At 39.3% G+C, this 13,742-nt stretch overlaps 1 non-coding gene across 1 annotated transcript; it reads left to right on the top strand.

Moving 5' to 3' along the window:
* Nucleotides 1–13,088: 13,088 nt before the first annotated feature.
* Nucleotides 13,089–13,192, top strand: LOC136156698 (U6 spliceosomal RNA). The gene has a single exon (XR_010661185.1). It is a non-coding gene; the product is annotated as a U6 spliceosomal RNA (small nuclear RNA).
* The last annotated feature ends 550 nt before the right edge of the window (nt 13,193–13,742 follow it).

The raw sequence follows: 13,742 nt of genomic DNA, 5'->3' as shown, positions 1-13,742 counted from the left end.
CCTGTAAGGGGCTTTTATTTGTTAAAGGCAAGCCATCTCTGAAGAAGTGCATGAGGAACCAGACAGGCCTAGGCTTGACATAGCAATGGTGAGCAAGCTATTAAAATGCTGAGCAGCTGCTTCCTCACTTGCAAAACAGAATTAAACCCAGCAGACTCACAAGGTCATTGTGAGGATTCAGTGAGAGAGATGTGAAACACTGGCATGAAAAGGGAATGCTAATTCATCGATACAACTCAAATGTTAGTTCCTCTCCCTTCTGCTGAAGGCATTAGAGCCATGCTTTCTGTAAGCAGCCTGGGGACAAGGGTGACCCATCTCAGAACCCCTGGGCTAGTAACATACAGCACTGAGATCCATACTTGTGGCAAACTGTCACTCATGTCCTCTCAGACTTTATATCTGCTTTCTACATGGATAGCTAAAGAATGGCAGCAGCTGCCAGAGCAAATTAAGAGCATTACTTTGATGTTGTCTGCTACACAGATCAAAGTCACTGGGCAGACACTCGAGACCAAGATATAAGACCTTGTATATCAGTGAGCCCTGTGAGTGGCAGCTCCCTCACAGGAAGAGCCAAGGTGCGGCTGTCACGGTGGCAGGTTGCAAAACCTCCGGTTACAACAGCATCTTCACATCTAGGAATACCTATCATGATATCCGCACTATGAACACCACGCACAAGGCAGGAAGGGTGAGTCACGAAAGGTTCTGAGGAGGGAGGCAGAGGAAGTAGACGGGAGGGGTCAGGAATTACCAATGTGTTAACTAGCAAGTCAGCTGTCCTCTCTATCAATACTTTTCTGGGCTTTGCTTCCTCTTCATATGAAGGTGGTACCACTACCCACCTCGCAGATAGTACTCTGAGGGTGAAACAGGAGAGCATGCATGAGCCTCTGGCACAGGGAGGGCGGTATTTGTGACCATTCCCACGGCCCACACACAGATGCCAATGCCATGCCTGCCCATGCTGAACGCCTCTCTCCAATACCAATCCTGATAGATCTGAGTTCACCTTGACAGTTGTTCTCAAGTAACACCCCTAATTCATCTAAAAAAAAGTGAAAGTGTTAGTCTCATGGCGGGTTCTTTTCAACACCAGAGACTGTAGCCCACCAGGTTCCTCTGTCCATGGGATTTCCCAGGCAAGAATACTGGAGAGGGTTGCCATTCCCTTCTCCAGGGGATCCTCCCTGCCAGCACAGCCTCTGTTCTTGATTGTCTCTGAGAGCCGATAGTACTGCAAACACCAGAACTCACTCTATTACCAGTCCAGTTAGACGGTACACAGCACTGGCTGCCACGGGCCCTCAATTCTAAAGGAAGATTAAGGGCGTTTTCTGGGGAAAATAAAAATAAGTAAATTTCATAAGAACAGATAACACACCTGCCTGGTTCCCTACTGTATTCCCAGCGCTTAGTATAGAGTCTGGCATGGCAAGCATTCAGGAAACATGCTGGATGAATAAATGCACCCATCTGATTCTATACCAAATACCCCGACTACCAACTGGCCCTTGAATTATTTGAGAATCTACTCTTAATTCAGGCACTCAGGGGTTCGGGAGCCAAGACCGGTGTGAAAGGCATGCCTATGGTTCTTCGTGGGGTCAAGCAGAAACAGATAAGAAGCTATATCTTTTGAAACCAGCACTTAAGAGATCACATCAGCAATTTCAGCTCCATAATCACAAGCTTCTCGAAGACATGAACGAGATCACATAACTCTCCCGTGTGACTGGTTCTGAGCCCACCCCTTCCCAACATGTTGAACCGTGCTCCTCCTATGCTGCAGACAAGTAAGTCTCACAGAATCCAGATTGACTGACGGGATTAACACTCACACTTCCTCCTTGCCTTGGAACACACGACCTTAAACTCTGGGCGTCAATACCCCTTTGAGGATTCCAAAGAATTTTTGTTTATATAGGTTACATTTATCAATATCTACTTGATTTAGAAATTAAAACATTTAAAAAATATTTATCCTGTTAAAATTAATAATAATAAACCCATTACATCTTAACATATTTTAATTTAAAATAACTATATTTTCTTAAATATAATGAGAAGATTGGCATTATTTTACATTTTCTGCTATTTTTTTAAGTGTCTGGTTTAAAAAAAGATGATTCTCATATCTGCTTCTTCATTCACTATATTGTGATATCTGTTGTTTTGGCAGAAGTGTATGAAGAAAATCCAACCTCACAAAGACAAGTAGTTGGAAACATGAGAAATATTTAATATATATTTTTTTAGATAATTGTGGATATTCTTTTTTGATACTACACCAAAACTCAACGAATGGTGACTGATTAAAGGTTAGATGCAAAGTGGAATCAGAAACTGTGGAGATGATGTCTTTATGCTCTATCACATTTAAACCCATTGGTCTTACACTTTGAAAGGCTCTGTTACCCATGAGTGACTTTGTAAGGTCATATATTGATAATTAAGAAAATATTCATTCACTAAGTTACACAAATCTTCCAGATGTTGGCATATTTCAACACAGAATAATTTTTTTAATAATTATATTCATAAATAGTACCACTAACCTCATCAAGAAAGTCTTTTTTTAAAACTTTTTCTTTTGTCTTGGGGTATAGCCAATCAATGATGTCATAGTTTCAGGCGAACTTCAAAGTTTCAGCCACACATACACATGTATCCATTCTCCCCCAGACTTTCCTCCCATCCAGGCTGCCACATAACGGTTGAGCAGAGTTCCCTGTTACACTTTTTTTTTTTTTTTGGCCAAGCTGCATGCAGTATCTTAGTTCCCTGACCAGGCATAGAGTCCCTGAAGTAGATGTGTACGGTCTTAACCACTGGACCACCAGTAAGTCCCAGAAAAATCTTTAAGTATTAAAAAGCTACTGAGTTCATATGGCAGATACAACTTCCCAAATTCTAATATTCATGTGAAAGCTCAGTTTTACCATTGGCAACAAACACTGTCAATTGTTATCCTTGAAGAGACAGACTCATTTTATTCATTTTGGGGCCAATGTCTGCCAAGTACTCAAGTTTGATAACCATAGTTTGATTGGCAGTTATTTTTTCAAGTATATATTGTGTTCCATGAAAAAAGCTGCTAGTTCAGTTTGCAACTCAAACTATTAATCGCATAAGTGGCTTCTTCTTGAGAAAATCATCATACTTCATGTAGCAGAATACTTTATGCATACTTTTCCCATCACACAGAATATTAAAAAGATCTATTCTCAAAGGGTTGAGATTTAATAAAGTTAATAATGTTTATGACTCCATCAAGGCTAGTCTTAAGTAAAACTGACATTTCTTTCACTGTGTGTTGGTAGTGGTGAAGAATATGACATAAACTAGTACAATTTGATATCCCTAGTTTGATTCATGCTAAACCATCAGCAGTTTTACCCACTATTGCTTTGCACTATCAATGAAAATGTCAAAACATAAAAATGGTAAATAACATCTCAACATTACTATGAAAAAAGTTTTGACCTTGAGGACCACCAGAGTTCACAGGCACCAACAGAGGCCTGCAGACCACATTTTAAGAATTGCTGACTTTACAAATTCTGATTAGTCCCTGCAAGCTGCCCAGACTGTGAAAAAGAGAAGGGACGATAGCTTCTTAATGTGTGACAAATTAACAAGTGAGGACACAGAGGACCATCCAGTAAGAGGTTCCCATTCTTAAATTACAGTTTCAACATATCCCAATTCACATACTTCAGATTTTCTCAGACAGGACTTTAGCAAGGGGTGAGTGGGAACTCCCAGCAGGGATCTACAGATCTATTGCCACTTATACAACAAAAGAAAAGAGCTTCTGCCTGATTAGTGGCTCCAGAATTAAAATTTCAGAGTAGTTGAAGCTTGCCTTAACTGATCCCCATCCACCTTTTGGCATGCTCGCCAATCTCCCTGCCTTCCGACTCCTGCCCCCTAGCCACTTGGTACATCCAGCCTGCCCATCCACTTTCAGTGTTACCTTCCTTCTTTTCCCATCCTTAATTAATGTGTTCATTTGCTTTATCTTGTTAGTGTAATTACTTTTTCTCTAATTCACACCAAGCTGCAAGTGACTTAACTTTCCCAGAAAACTTTTATTTTTAAAAGGCTACTTTGGGGGCTTCCCTGGTGGTCCAGTGGCTAAGAATGCAGGGGACACGGGCTTGGATCTCTGAACAGAGAAAATCCCACACACCATGAAGCAATGAGCCAATGCCCCACAACTATTGAGCCCGTACACCAGAACCACGAGCCCCGACCGCTGCAGCCCCCGTGCCTACAGCCCCCGCTCCGCAACAAGAGAAACCACTGCAGTGGGAAACCTGCGCACCACAACAAAGAGTAGCCCCCGCTCGCCTCAACCAGAGGAGGCACACGTACATCACGGAAGACCCAGCATAGAAATAAAGAAATTAAAAAAAAAAAAAAAAAAAAGGCTACTTTTGGGCCCAAATGAAATTTTAATTACTGAGATTTCCTTTCATATACTATGGAGTGTTTAGGGGCAAGAGTTGTTCCCTGTTGTTCCCTGTTGGAGGAACAGAAAGGTCATGCCAGGAGAGACAGACAACATGGTATTATGGAAAGAACATAGACTTTGGAATTACACAGACCTGTGTCCAGGTTACAGATCTACTTTTATGATCTGGGGGAAGTTACTTGACCTCTCTGGGACTCAATTTCCTCATGTGTGAAATGTAATGTAATAACTTCCTTGCAGAGTTCCTGTATTAGTGACTTCGTGTATACAACCACACAGTCTCTGTGAGACAGCAGGCGCTCAGTAAGTGACAGCTCTTATCTGGTTCCGCGTCAGGGAATTCGTCTTTAGAAGCATCAGGTAATAGTGTTCTGCCCACCACCACCTCCTGAGCCTAGAAATGAGCTCTCTGTCCCAATTACCATGTCTCTCTCTAGCTGAGTCCCTTCTCTGCCATTTTATTCCTTTGGAGACTGGCCTGAGACTGTAAAAACCTAGGACTGCTTCCCCAAGCTACTAGGAATGAAGGTTACCTACCTACACTTCCTGACCTGGAGGGATCCCCTTTTTACAACAGGAATGGTGATGCTGTGCACTTGATCAGCTTCTTCATAATGCTTGACTGCTGAGTCTTTGGGATTTTCTGACCCATAAACAAAAAACTAAGCACCATGGTACTGGGAAGAGGCTACTTCACTCTACCTTTCTTTCCTTGGGATTTCTAGCCATATGCAACTATTTTCCAACGGCCCCTTTCATGGATCTTTATCACTACTGGTCTTTACATGTCCTTACCACAGTTTCTGAATACATCTCAATTTATGTTTAGTTAAAAATATTATTTGGTATGACTCTCCAGGAAGGAGGCAAATTTGCAAAAATAATAAAGTTACCATAAAACTAGCATATACTGTACTTGTAACTAGACTCAAGGTTAGTAGAAATAATGATTCCAACAATAGGAAACTCAGAGTAATACCTAAACTATAATACACTAAAGGTAAATAGGATTGGTCCTAGTGGAAAGCCCTGTCTAAATGGAACTAAAAGGTAAGAGGAATCAACTGGTAAGAGATTACTGAACAACAAAAACTTCAAGGAAGAAAAATAAAAGCCAGATGCAATAGATTAAATGAAATAATGTACAGTCAGCAGATATAATTTACATATTAAACAGAATCTTACCTACCTGACCAAGTTCAAGCAAAAAAATAAAGAGTAGATATAGATTTAAATAACTTCTCTACCTGGAAGAAGTTGAAAAACAAGAGGGGAAATGTTAAAAAAAAAAAAAGTTATAACCAATAGTAGAGTCTGTTACCCTCTCTGTTATCTTCCTCCTCAAGCAGCCTTCTCCTTTGAACACTTTTTAGTCTTTTTTATGTACCCAACAAGATTCTCCCTGTTGACAGTGAGATATTTAATAAGAGTATTTGAAGTCTGTTCATTCTATTCTGTCCTCAGTGATTCACCTGTGTGCCTTCATAAAACATATTCTATGTATTTAGTGACTCAGTCTACTCCACAATAAAATGGGCTTAGTACTAACCATGTTTAAAAAGGCACTGGAATACTTAATGTTTCCAAAACATTATGTGCAAACCTGAGGAAACAACACATCCTACTATGGTCAAAGTATTATTTACTTTTTTGGTCAAGTAACTTTTAACCAGCAAATCTGTTACAAAAATCATATAAGCAAGATTACATAAATTACAATGGTAAAAACTTAAAATTTTACATGAAGAATAAGAGTTACATGTGCCAAATTTATAATGCTAAATAACTTTGGGGGGGCATTTTATTAGTTATTTTATTTAATTCTTTAAATAGTGCTATAAAATTGGTGTCACTGTTGCAATTTTACAGATAAAAATTGTGAGCGTTTGTCTAAGCCATGTTAACAGAGTCTGGAGTCAAGTTCAGAGCTTGTTTCCAAGGTGCTTATGTTTCACTAAGATTTAAAATTACAGCTAAATAACTTTGAAATTACTGAATAAAAGAGAGTTTAAAATTACATTTACGTACAAGTTACAAATAGCCTGTTATTAATACTTCAGACAAGTGTAGAACCACATTCCTCCAGCGCATGCAGTAAAATGAAAAAGGCCGGCACTTCCGCCTGGAGTTCACAGAAATCATCAAAGAGGAGAACATCTTAAATTAGAGATGTTTCCGGCTGCTGGAACAACCAGAGCACGAAGCACGTGGTCCCTCCGAGACTGGCTTGAGGGCACATGTACATTCGGGCAGACTAAGAATGACTAAGCAAACCCTCCCTCTGCCTCGGCAGGTGCGGAGTCCTAGTGGGAGCTGCAAAGGGCGCTTCTGTGAGTCTGAACACTTTCCTGAGACTGATGGGGGATGAAGGGTGAAGAGGCAAGGACATTCACATGAGACCACAGGTGAAGACAGCAGCTGAGAGGCTCTTATGGCCCAGGTAAGGCAATGCAAGGGTTTGGAGAAGAGGACTTTTTTTTTAGATACTATCTGTTAGTCTCCATTTTTGCTCATTTTTTCCAATATAAAAAAATAAACTGACCTATTAAAAAAAAGAGAGAATGTCTTCTTGTCCCATTCTCACTTAACTACTAAAATAGTAGGCTTTCTGTTATACATTTAAAGATGTCTATTTAAAATGAATTTTAATTGAATTAAATGAAGTACATTTAAAGATGTCTATCACTTCTATAGGACCAAATACAGCATTTTGATAAAAATGAGAGAATGTGTTCATTCACACAACCTCAGTGGCCTTTCTCTTACAGTTCTCTGGACAGCACCTGTGCCCCAGTCTGAATGCAGCTTCCCTGGCAGCATACATTTAAAAAGACAAAAATCCTTTCAAAGAATGATGGGGTGTATAAAGAGGGACTTAAAGGAAAGGGCAAGGAAAGCTATAGCTGGAAGACTGCCTGGACAAAAGTTAATTCATACTCTAATGCTCATTTTCTAAGACTAAAAATAAAAAGTTTATCACATAAAAGTACAGACTCTTAAGACTTCCTTATCTGCTTAGTTTTAGAAGTAAACCATTTACAGTTTGTTACAAAAACAACAACAAAAAGTTTTCCAGATTTAGAAAGCAAGTTCTAAAAGTAAGTTATCAAAATTCTAAAATTATCAAAACATGATATGAAATTATAGAATACATACTCTCTAAATTTCAGAGTACACATGAGCCCACTTCAAGAAACTATTTTGGGACTTCCCTGGCAGCAGGGTGGATAAGAATCCACCTGCTAAGGCAGGGACACAAGTTCAAGCCCTGATGCAGGAAAATTCCACATGCCACAGAGCAACTAAGCCTGTGCCCACAACTACTGAGCCCAAGCTCTAGGGCCCCACGAGCCACAACTACTGAGCCTGTACGCCCCAACTACTGGAGCCCGCGTACCTGAAGCCTATGGTCTGCAACAAGAGAAACCACCATAACGAGAAGCCCTTGTATTGTCCCAACTAGAGAAAGCCTGTGCGTAGAAAAGAAGACTCAGGGCAACCAAAAATAAAGAAAGAAATTTTTTTAAAAAGAAACTATTTTGTAGGTTATTTTAACTCTGATTAAACTTAAGCATTGTTCCTCAGTTTAAGATTAAAATTTGTACTGAATATCAGAAGTGCCAGTTTCTAGGGTATTCTTATTAATAAAAGTAGAAAATGATAAAATTTTATCTGTAAAATAACCACATGGGAAAATGGCAGTGGATCTAGACATCAAGCAGTGGATAAATTATAATGAAACATCATTTGCTAATTCCAACTGCATACTTCTGACTCCCCACTGAAACAAAAATTACATTTTCTAAAAAGGTTGGGGGGGGGCAGTGTACCTATAAAACCCACACTTCACAGTAGGATTACAGAAAGGATGTGTTATACAACAAGCAGGAAATGAACTTCTATATAACTTTATGTAGAATTTAATTTCCTTGTGGGTATTTCCCCATTTGAATTAATGCAAATTATATTACTCATCCTAGAGAGAAATATGAATCAATCAGGCCAAGTACAAATATAAAAATGAAGTTTCTCCACTCTGACTCACTCACATCACAATTGTCAAATGAGATGATAAAAATAAAAACTGAAGAAAATAACCTGGGGAGATACTATTCCAAGGCAAACGTTTTTAAAATAAATGTGAACAGCCAAGTATATAAGTTGTACCCCCCTCAGAAGAAAGTCACTGTTTTTACCAGGAGAGGTACACAACCATCCTTCACGGCCAAAGACGTTGAAAATTAATTTCCATATTAATTGGCGTGAATATGAAAACAGTTTATATATTATATATATTCTAAAAAGCTAAGGAACTGGTATTTGTCAAGGTAAAACCAGAAGGTATTTGTCCAGAAGACCTCGTATACTCAGAAATTATTCAGATAATGACACTAATAAGTATTTGCACACTTATTAAAATGTATAATTTTATTTAGGGCTTCCTAATAAAAACATACTTGGTAGGTTTCCAAGTACTTTTACATAGACTTGAAATTATCCGGGCCTCATAATGAAGCTGTGTATTTTACGGGCAGAGTAGATAAGCTGGCACCGTCATCATCACCCTGTTGTCGAGGAAACTGAGATTTACAGAAAGAGAACTGAGGTGTTTTTCATCCAGCTGCTGCTTCTGCTGTACCAGCATGAGGATGGAGCTATGAAGGGAGAGGCTAGATTAGAATAAGAAACCAGTTTTTAATAGGGTCAGTTGTGCTTGGAATAGAGACTGATATTTGTTGATGGCCATCTTCCTAAGATTCAGAATTGACCAAAGGAAGATCACCATCCCAGGTCTTAAGTCTTGATGGGAAAACAGGAAGAGCAAACAGTTCCTCTGGTGGCTCAGATGGTAAAGAATCTGCCTGCATTGCAGGAGACCCAGGTTTGATTCCTGGGTTGGGACAATCCTCTGAAGAAGGCAATGACTACCCACAGTATTCTCGCCTGGAGAATCCCGTGGACAGAGCGGCCTGGTGGACTACAGTCCATGGGGTCGAAAAGAGTGAGCGACTGAGCAACTAACACTCTCTTATTTAACCAGCACTTAAATAGCATTTACTATGTGTCAGGCACGCTCTATGGCTTTTACAAATATTTATTAATTTAATCCTCACAACGAACTTTTGAGATAGTACTATTATTATCCATATTTTACAGATGAGGAAACTAAAGCACAATAGGTAAATAACTTATCCAAGGTCACATGGCTAATAGGATATAGAACCAAGATCCAAACTCTGACTTCAGAGTTCAGGCTCTTAACCATTATTTGGTAACACAAAAGGTTAGACAACCCCGTCACCTCATAACTAAAATCATCTCGGTCATCAACTAGTCTCAGCTCTTCATTTTAAAGGTTAAACAAGGGAGAAGAATCTCAAAAGATCACCAGAGCTTGATAACTGAGCCTCCAGAGGGCAGGAATCATACAACAGATTTCTAAGACCCGGTCATTTTTAAAATTCTCTACCATTTACTGCCTATACTAATCATTTAGAATGCATTAATAGCATGGGTTATCTTAGATCATCTTTCTTTCTAACCCTATGTTCTGCCTTCTCAGTTTGAATAAACCCTCTAGGAATGGGACCTATGCCTCCTATCTCTGGGCAACCCTACTCCCGATATATGTCCCACACAAAGGGCATCAGATGGCATCAGTAGGGATGAAGCCTCAGGTGATAATGAAGCAGACTAAGGTGAAGAACAAAGATGAAAGGTTCTGCCTGCTTTAAATGTGTCCACTGCTTGCCCTCTTTCCCTTCGTTTTTATTTGGAAAAAGAGAACACACACACAATCAAAGAAGCCTGTCTCTACATAAGGCTTCCAGAATAAAAAGACTTCTGAATTCAATCTCTCTGAGAAGTGGAAACTAAGTCAAGAGATAGATAAGCTGAGGGAAAACTGAACTTAATAAATTACCTGCACAGATGGCCAGTTACCTTTACTTAAGAGCCCACTGTATCTAATCTCAGAGCTACCCTGAGTATAATTTAAAGCTAAACTTCAGTGATATTTAAATGCCCTCAACCTTCCTGTTAAGCACCTGACCAAGTCTGTCTTTAAATTATCAACTTCAATCTTGGTTAAATTGAGGAGGATTAAACCAATCCTCCCCATGGCTGTGATCACTGACCTTTTCTAATAATCTAAGATCGTGAACCAAATAGGAAGCACAGTTCATTCTTTGTCCATAAAAAACAAGAGCATATGAAGTAATTGGCCTCCAACTAATAAGATAAAATTTTAAAAAAAAAAACAAAAAAAAACAAGAGCATAAAGAGATATTTATCCAAATTAGGAGTACCTTAAATAACAATTCCATAGGAAATATTCCCTATTGACATGCCTAAAAGGGCAGCAAATTACCCAGTTTGGTTAACTCCCCCACCTTATCTTCCCTGACCTTGACTACCTGACAACACCTAGGATTTTGCAAGAGCTAAGGAAAAAGATTACTGAAGCAATATTTTGTTCTCAAATCAACATTCTCCAAGTACTCTGAAGCAAGTTACACCTACACATACCTGCTTCGTAAGGTGAAATCCAATTTTTACACCTGAACTCAAATGTCTGTTGAATTTCTCTCATTCAACAACCTGTCACCACCCTCTGAGGTTAACGTCTTACCTCAGTCTAGCATCTGCACGTGGACCTGCTGAAGATGACCACAGGGTGGCTGTGGATACAGGCCCGTGCCTGGGCTCTGGGATCCTCGAGGGCCGTGCTGGCGGACCCTGAGGGGGACCACTCACCACAACGGCTGAGCTTTTTGGCAAGATTTGACTAGAGAGATGATCCTTAGCTACAAGTAATAGAAGCAAAGATGGTAATTATCGGAAAGAAAAACACGATGATGCAGCTTCTAATATTAGGTTTACTCTACAAGCCTTACAATTTTAGCCCCAGGAGCCAAAATACGGACTCTAAGGAAGGACTCTACCACGGATTACATCTTTAGTTCTGTCATCTGACTGGAGACTTCCGTCAGTTCATTCGATATTCCCCACTCATCTCACCATACTCAGAGTTAGTTCTCAGGGGATCCTGACAAATGATAGCAAGAGCCTGAACCACCCCTGGAAGGTAGAAGAGTTAGTAAGAGGCTCTGGACACTGAGGGCCACATGTCCCTGACCCTCACTCCCGCTGTGTTTGGCACACAGAGGCCCCACATCAGACATATGTCCCCTTCTCACACAGCTTTCTCGGGGACACAGGCACTGCCAGCTCAGACCAAGCCTTCCTCCTTTCCCTCCATATACGTCTTGGATAAGCAGACACAGCATCTTTAGGACACAGAAGCAGCCAATTTAAAACAACAACAACAACAACTTTTTTTCAGCATCTCTGTTTCCTCCCCAGACTTCGCTGGGGCCCAATCTGGCACCATAACCAACATGATCCAGCTGAATGGTATGTGATCCCCACACAACAGCTCTGTCATCCCGTGTGGCATCACCAGCCAAAATCACTGAGAGATTGCTACCTCCAGCTCATAAATGTCTAAACGAGCCATCTTCTCCAGGGCTCACACACAGACCAAACTCAACCCTGCCCTTACTATGAATACTTGCTCTGCGAATTACTTCTTCTCATTTCTGTTGTCTGAGACCTAACTGTTCTCCAATCTCTTCATCATCTTCATAGTTCATATTCATGTTTACTAGAGAGGGAGTGAATATCTAGATGCATCATCTCATTTAGTGTTTACAAGGATACCATTAGGCAGACTCTGCTATCTCATCACCCCTACTTTGCAAATAAGGAAACATTCAGAGGTGGAGCAACCTTCCCAAGGTTGCACAGCTTACAGTAAGTGATGGAATTAAAATTCAAATCAGGGCTATAGTTCTCTAGAACTATACTTCAGAAAAATTATAATTAAGCTCTGGTTTTCATCTTGTCTTTTCCATTTTGCTTATTTTAGAAGGCAAAGTGGATACAAGGATTCTTAGTGGTAAAATCTCATAGAAAGAGAATCACAGGATAGGAGCATGGGAAAGACATTTGGGGCCACTAAGCTAACTGATTCATTCTACTGATAAAGAAACTGAGGTACAGACAGGTAATTAATCATCGTTGGAGTCAGGCCTACCACACACGCTTCCTATCCCATTATGCCTTACTGCCTCTCTTGACTTCATCGGATGACTGATTCTAAAAGAAGGTGACAATTCCTTACATAACATCTATGCTAAAAGCCCCACCCTCCTATTAAGCTCAGATATTTGTCAATACACAGAACACAGTACTAAGTGCCATGGAAAGGAAAGGTATATCTTCCATAATCAAAAAAGCTGCAGTCTTACTGGGGAAAGACTATTCACCACAAATAAAAATAAAACAAACAAATAGATGGATGGGTAAATAAATAAATATCAAGAGATTGCCCAAATAAACATAATCATCAGAATTTTTCCTTAAATTCCACCTCTAACAAAGGCAAGTACAATTTATTCATTTTATCATTTATTTTCAAAATTTCCCCATCAATTTTGAAATAAAATTTGAAGCAGCACTGAAAGAAATATATTAAGTAAATGTTGCAAGAACTACACAGAACCAGGTGGTCAGAAAAACCCACGTAAAATAATGTTTCTTTGTGCTTGCTTCAGCAGCACATATACTAAAATTGGAATAATACAGAGATTAGCATGGCCCCTGCGCAAGGATGACACGCAAATTCGTGAAGCGTTCCATATTTTTAAGAAATAAAAAAAAAGTTAATAATGTTTCTTCTATTTTGCCCCAACTCTTCTGCCTGAGATCAATTCATAATATTTTGATCCATCACGTATCTACTATCCACGTACAAAAACTCTAAAGGGTAATAAAAAAAAAACTCCATACTTAAACATCTATAAGAATTATTTACATCAGTAAAAGAGATTGGATAGCCCAGAAACAGACAAATATGGAATAATTTATAATAAAATATATCACAAGACAACAAAGGTAGAATGTGTTTTTTATATAGTATAGCAATGATGACTTGATAATTTGGAAAAAGGTTTTTTGCCTTATCTCTTACTATATGACAAAGCATGTTAAATGGAACTTTACAAGATCTCTGAGGCAATAACTTCCTAAGCTTAGAAGTAAATACAAATGAAAAGAGCAACAGATTATACTGCAAAATAATAGTAATAATAGTAGGGTTTTTAAGGCAAAACAGTAGCTTAGAGAAAATATTTACATTTAAAACAAAGCAAAATAAAAAAACAACCAGCAAATTGGTGAGAAAACAGCACTACCA

This window comes from Muntiacus reevesi, chromosome 1 (genome assembly GCF_963930625.1).
Source record: "Muntiacus reevesi chromosome 1, mMunRee1.1, whole genome shotgun sequence".
Taxonomy (NCBI): Eukaryota; Metazoa; Chordata; class Mammalia; order Artiodactyla; family Cervidae; genus Muntiacus; species Muntiacus reevesi.
The sequence above is the reverse complement of the archived record's forward strand: the minus strand, read 5'-3'. Positions and strand labels throughout refer to the sequence as shown.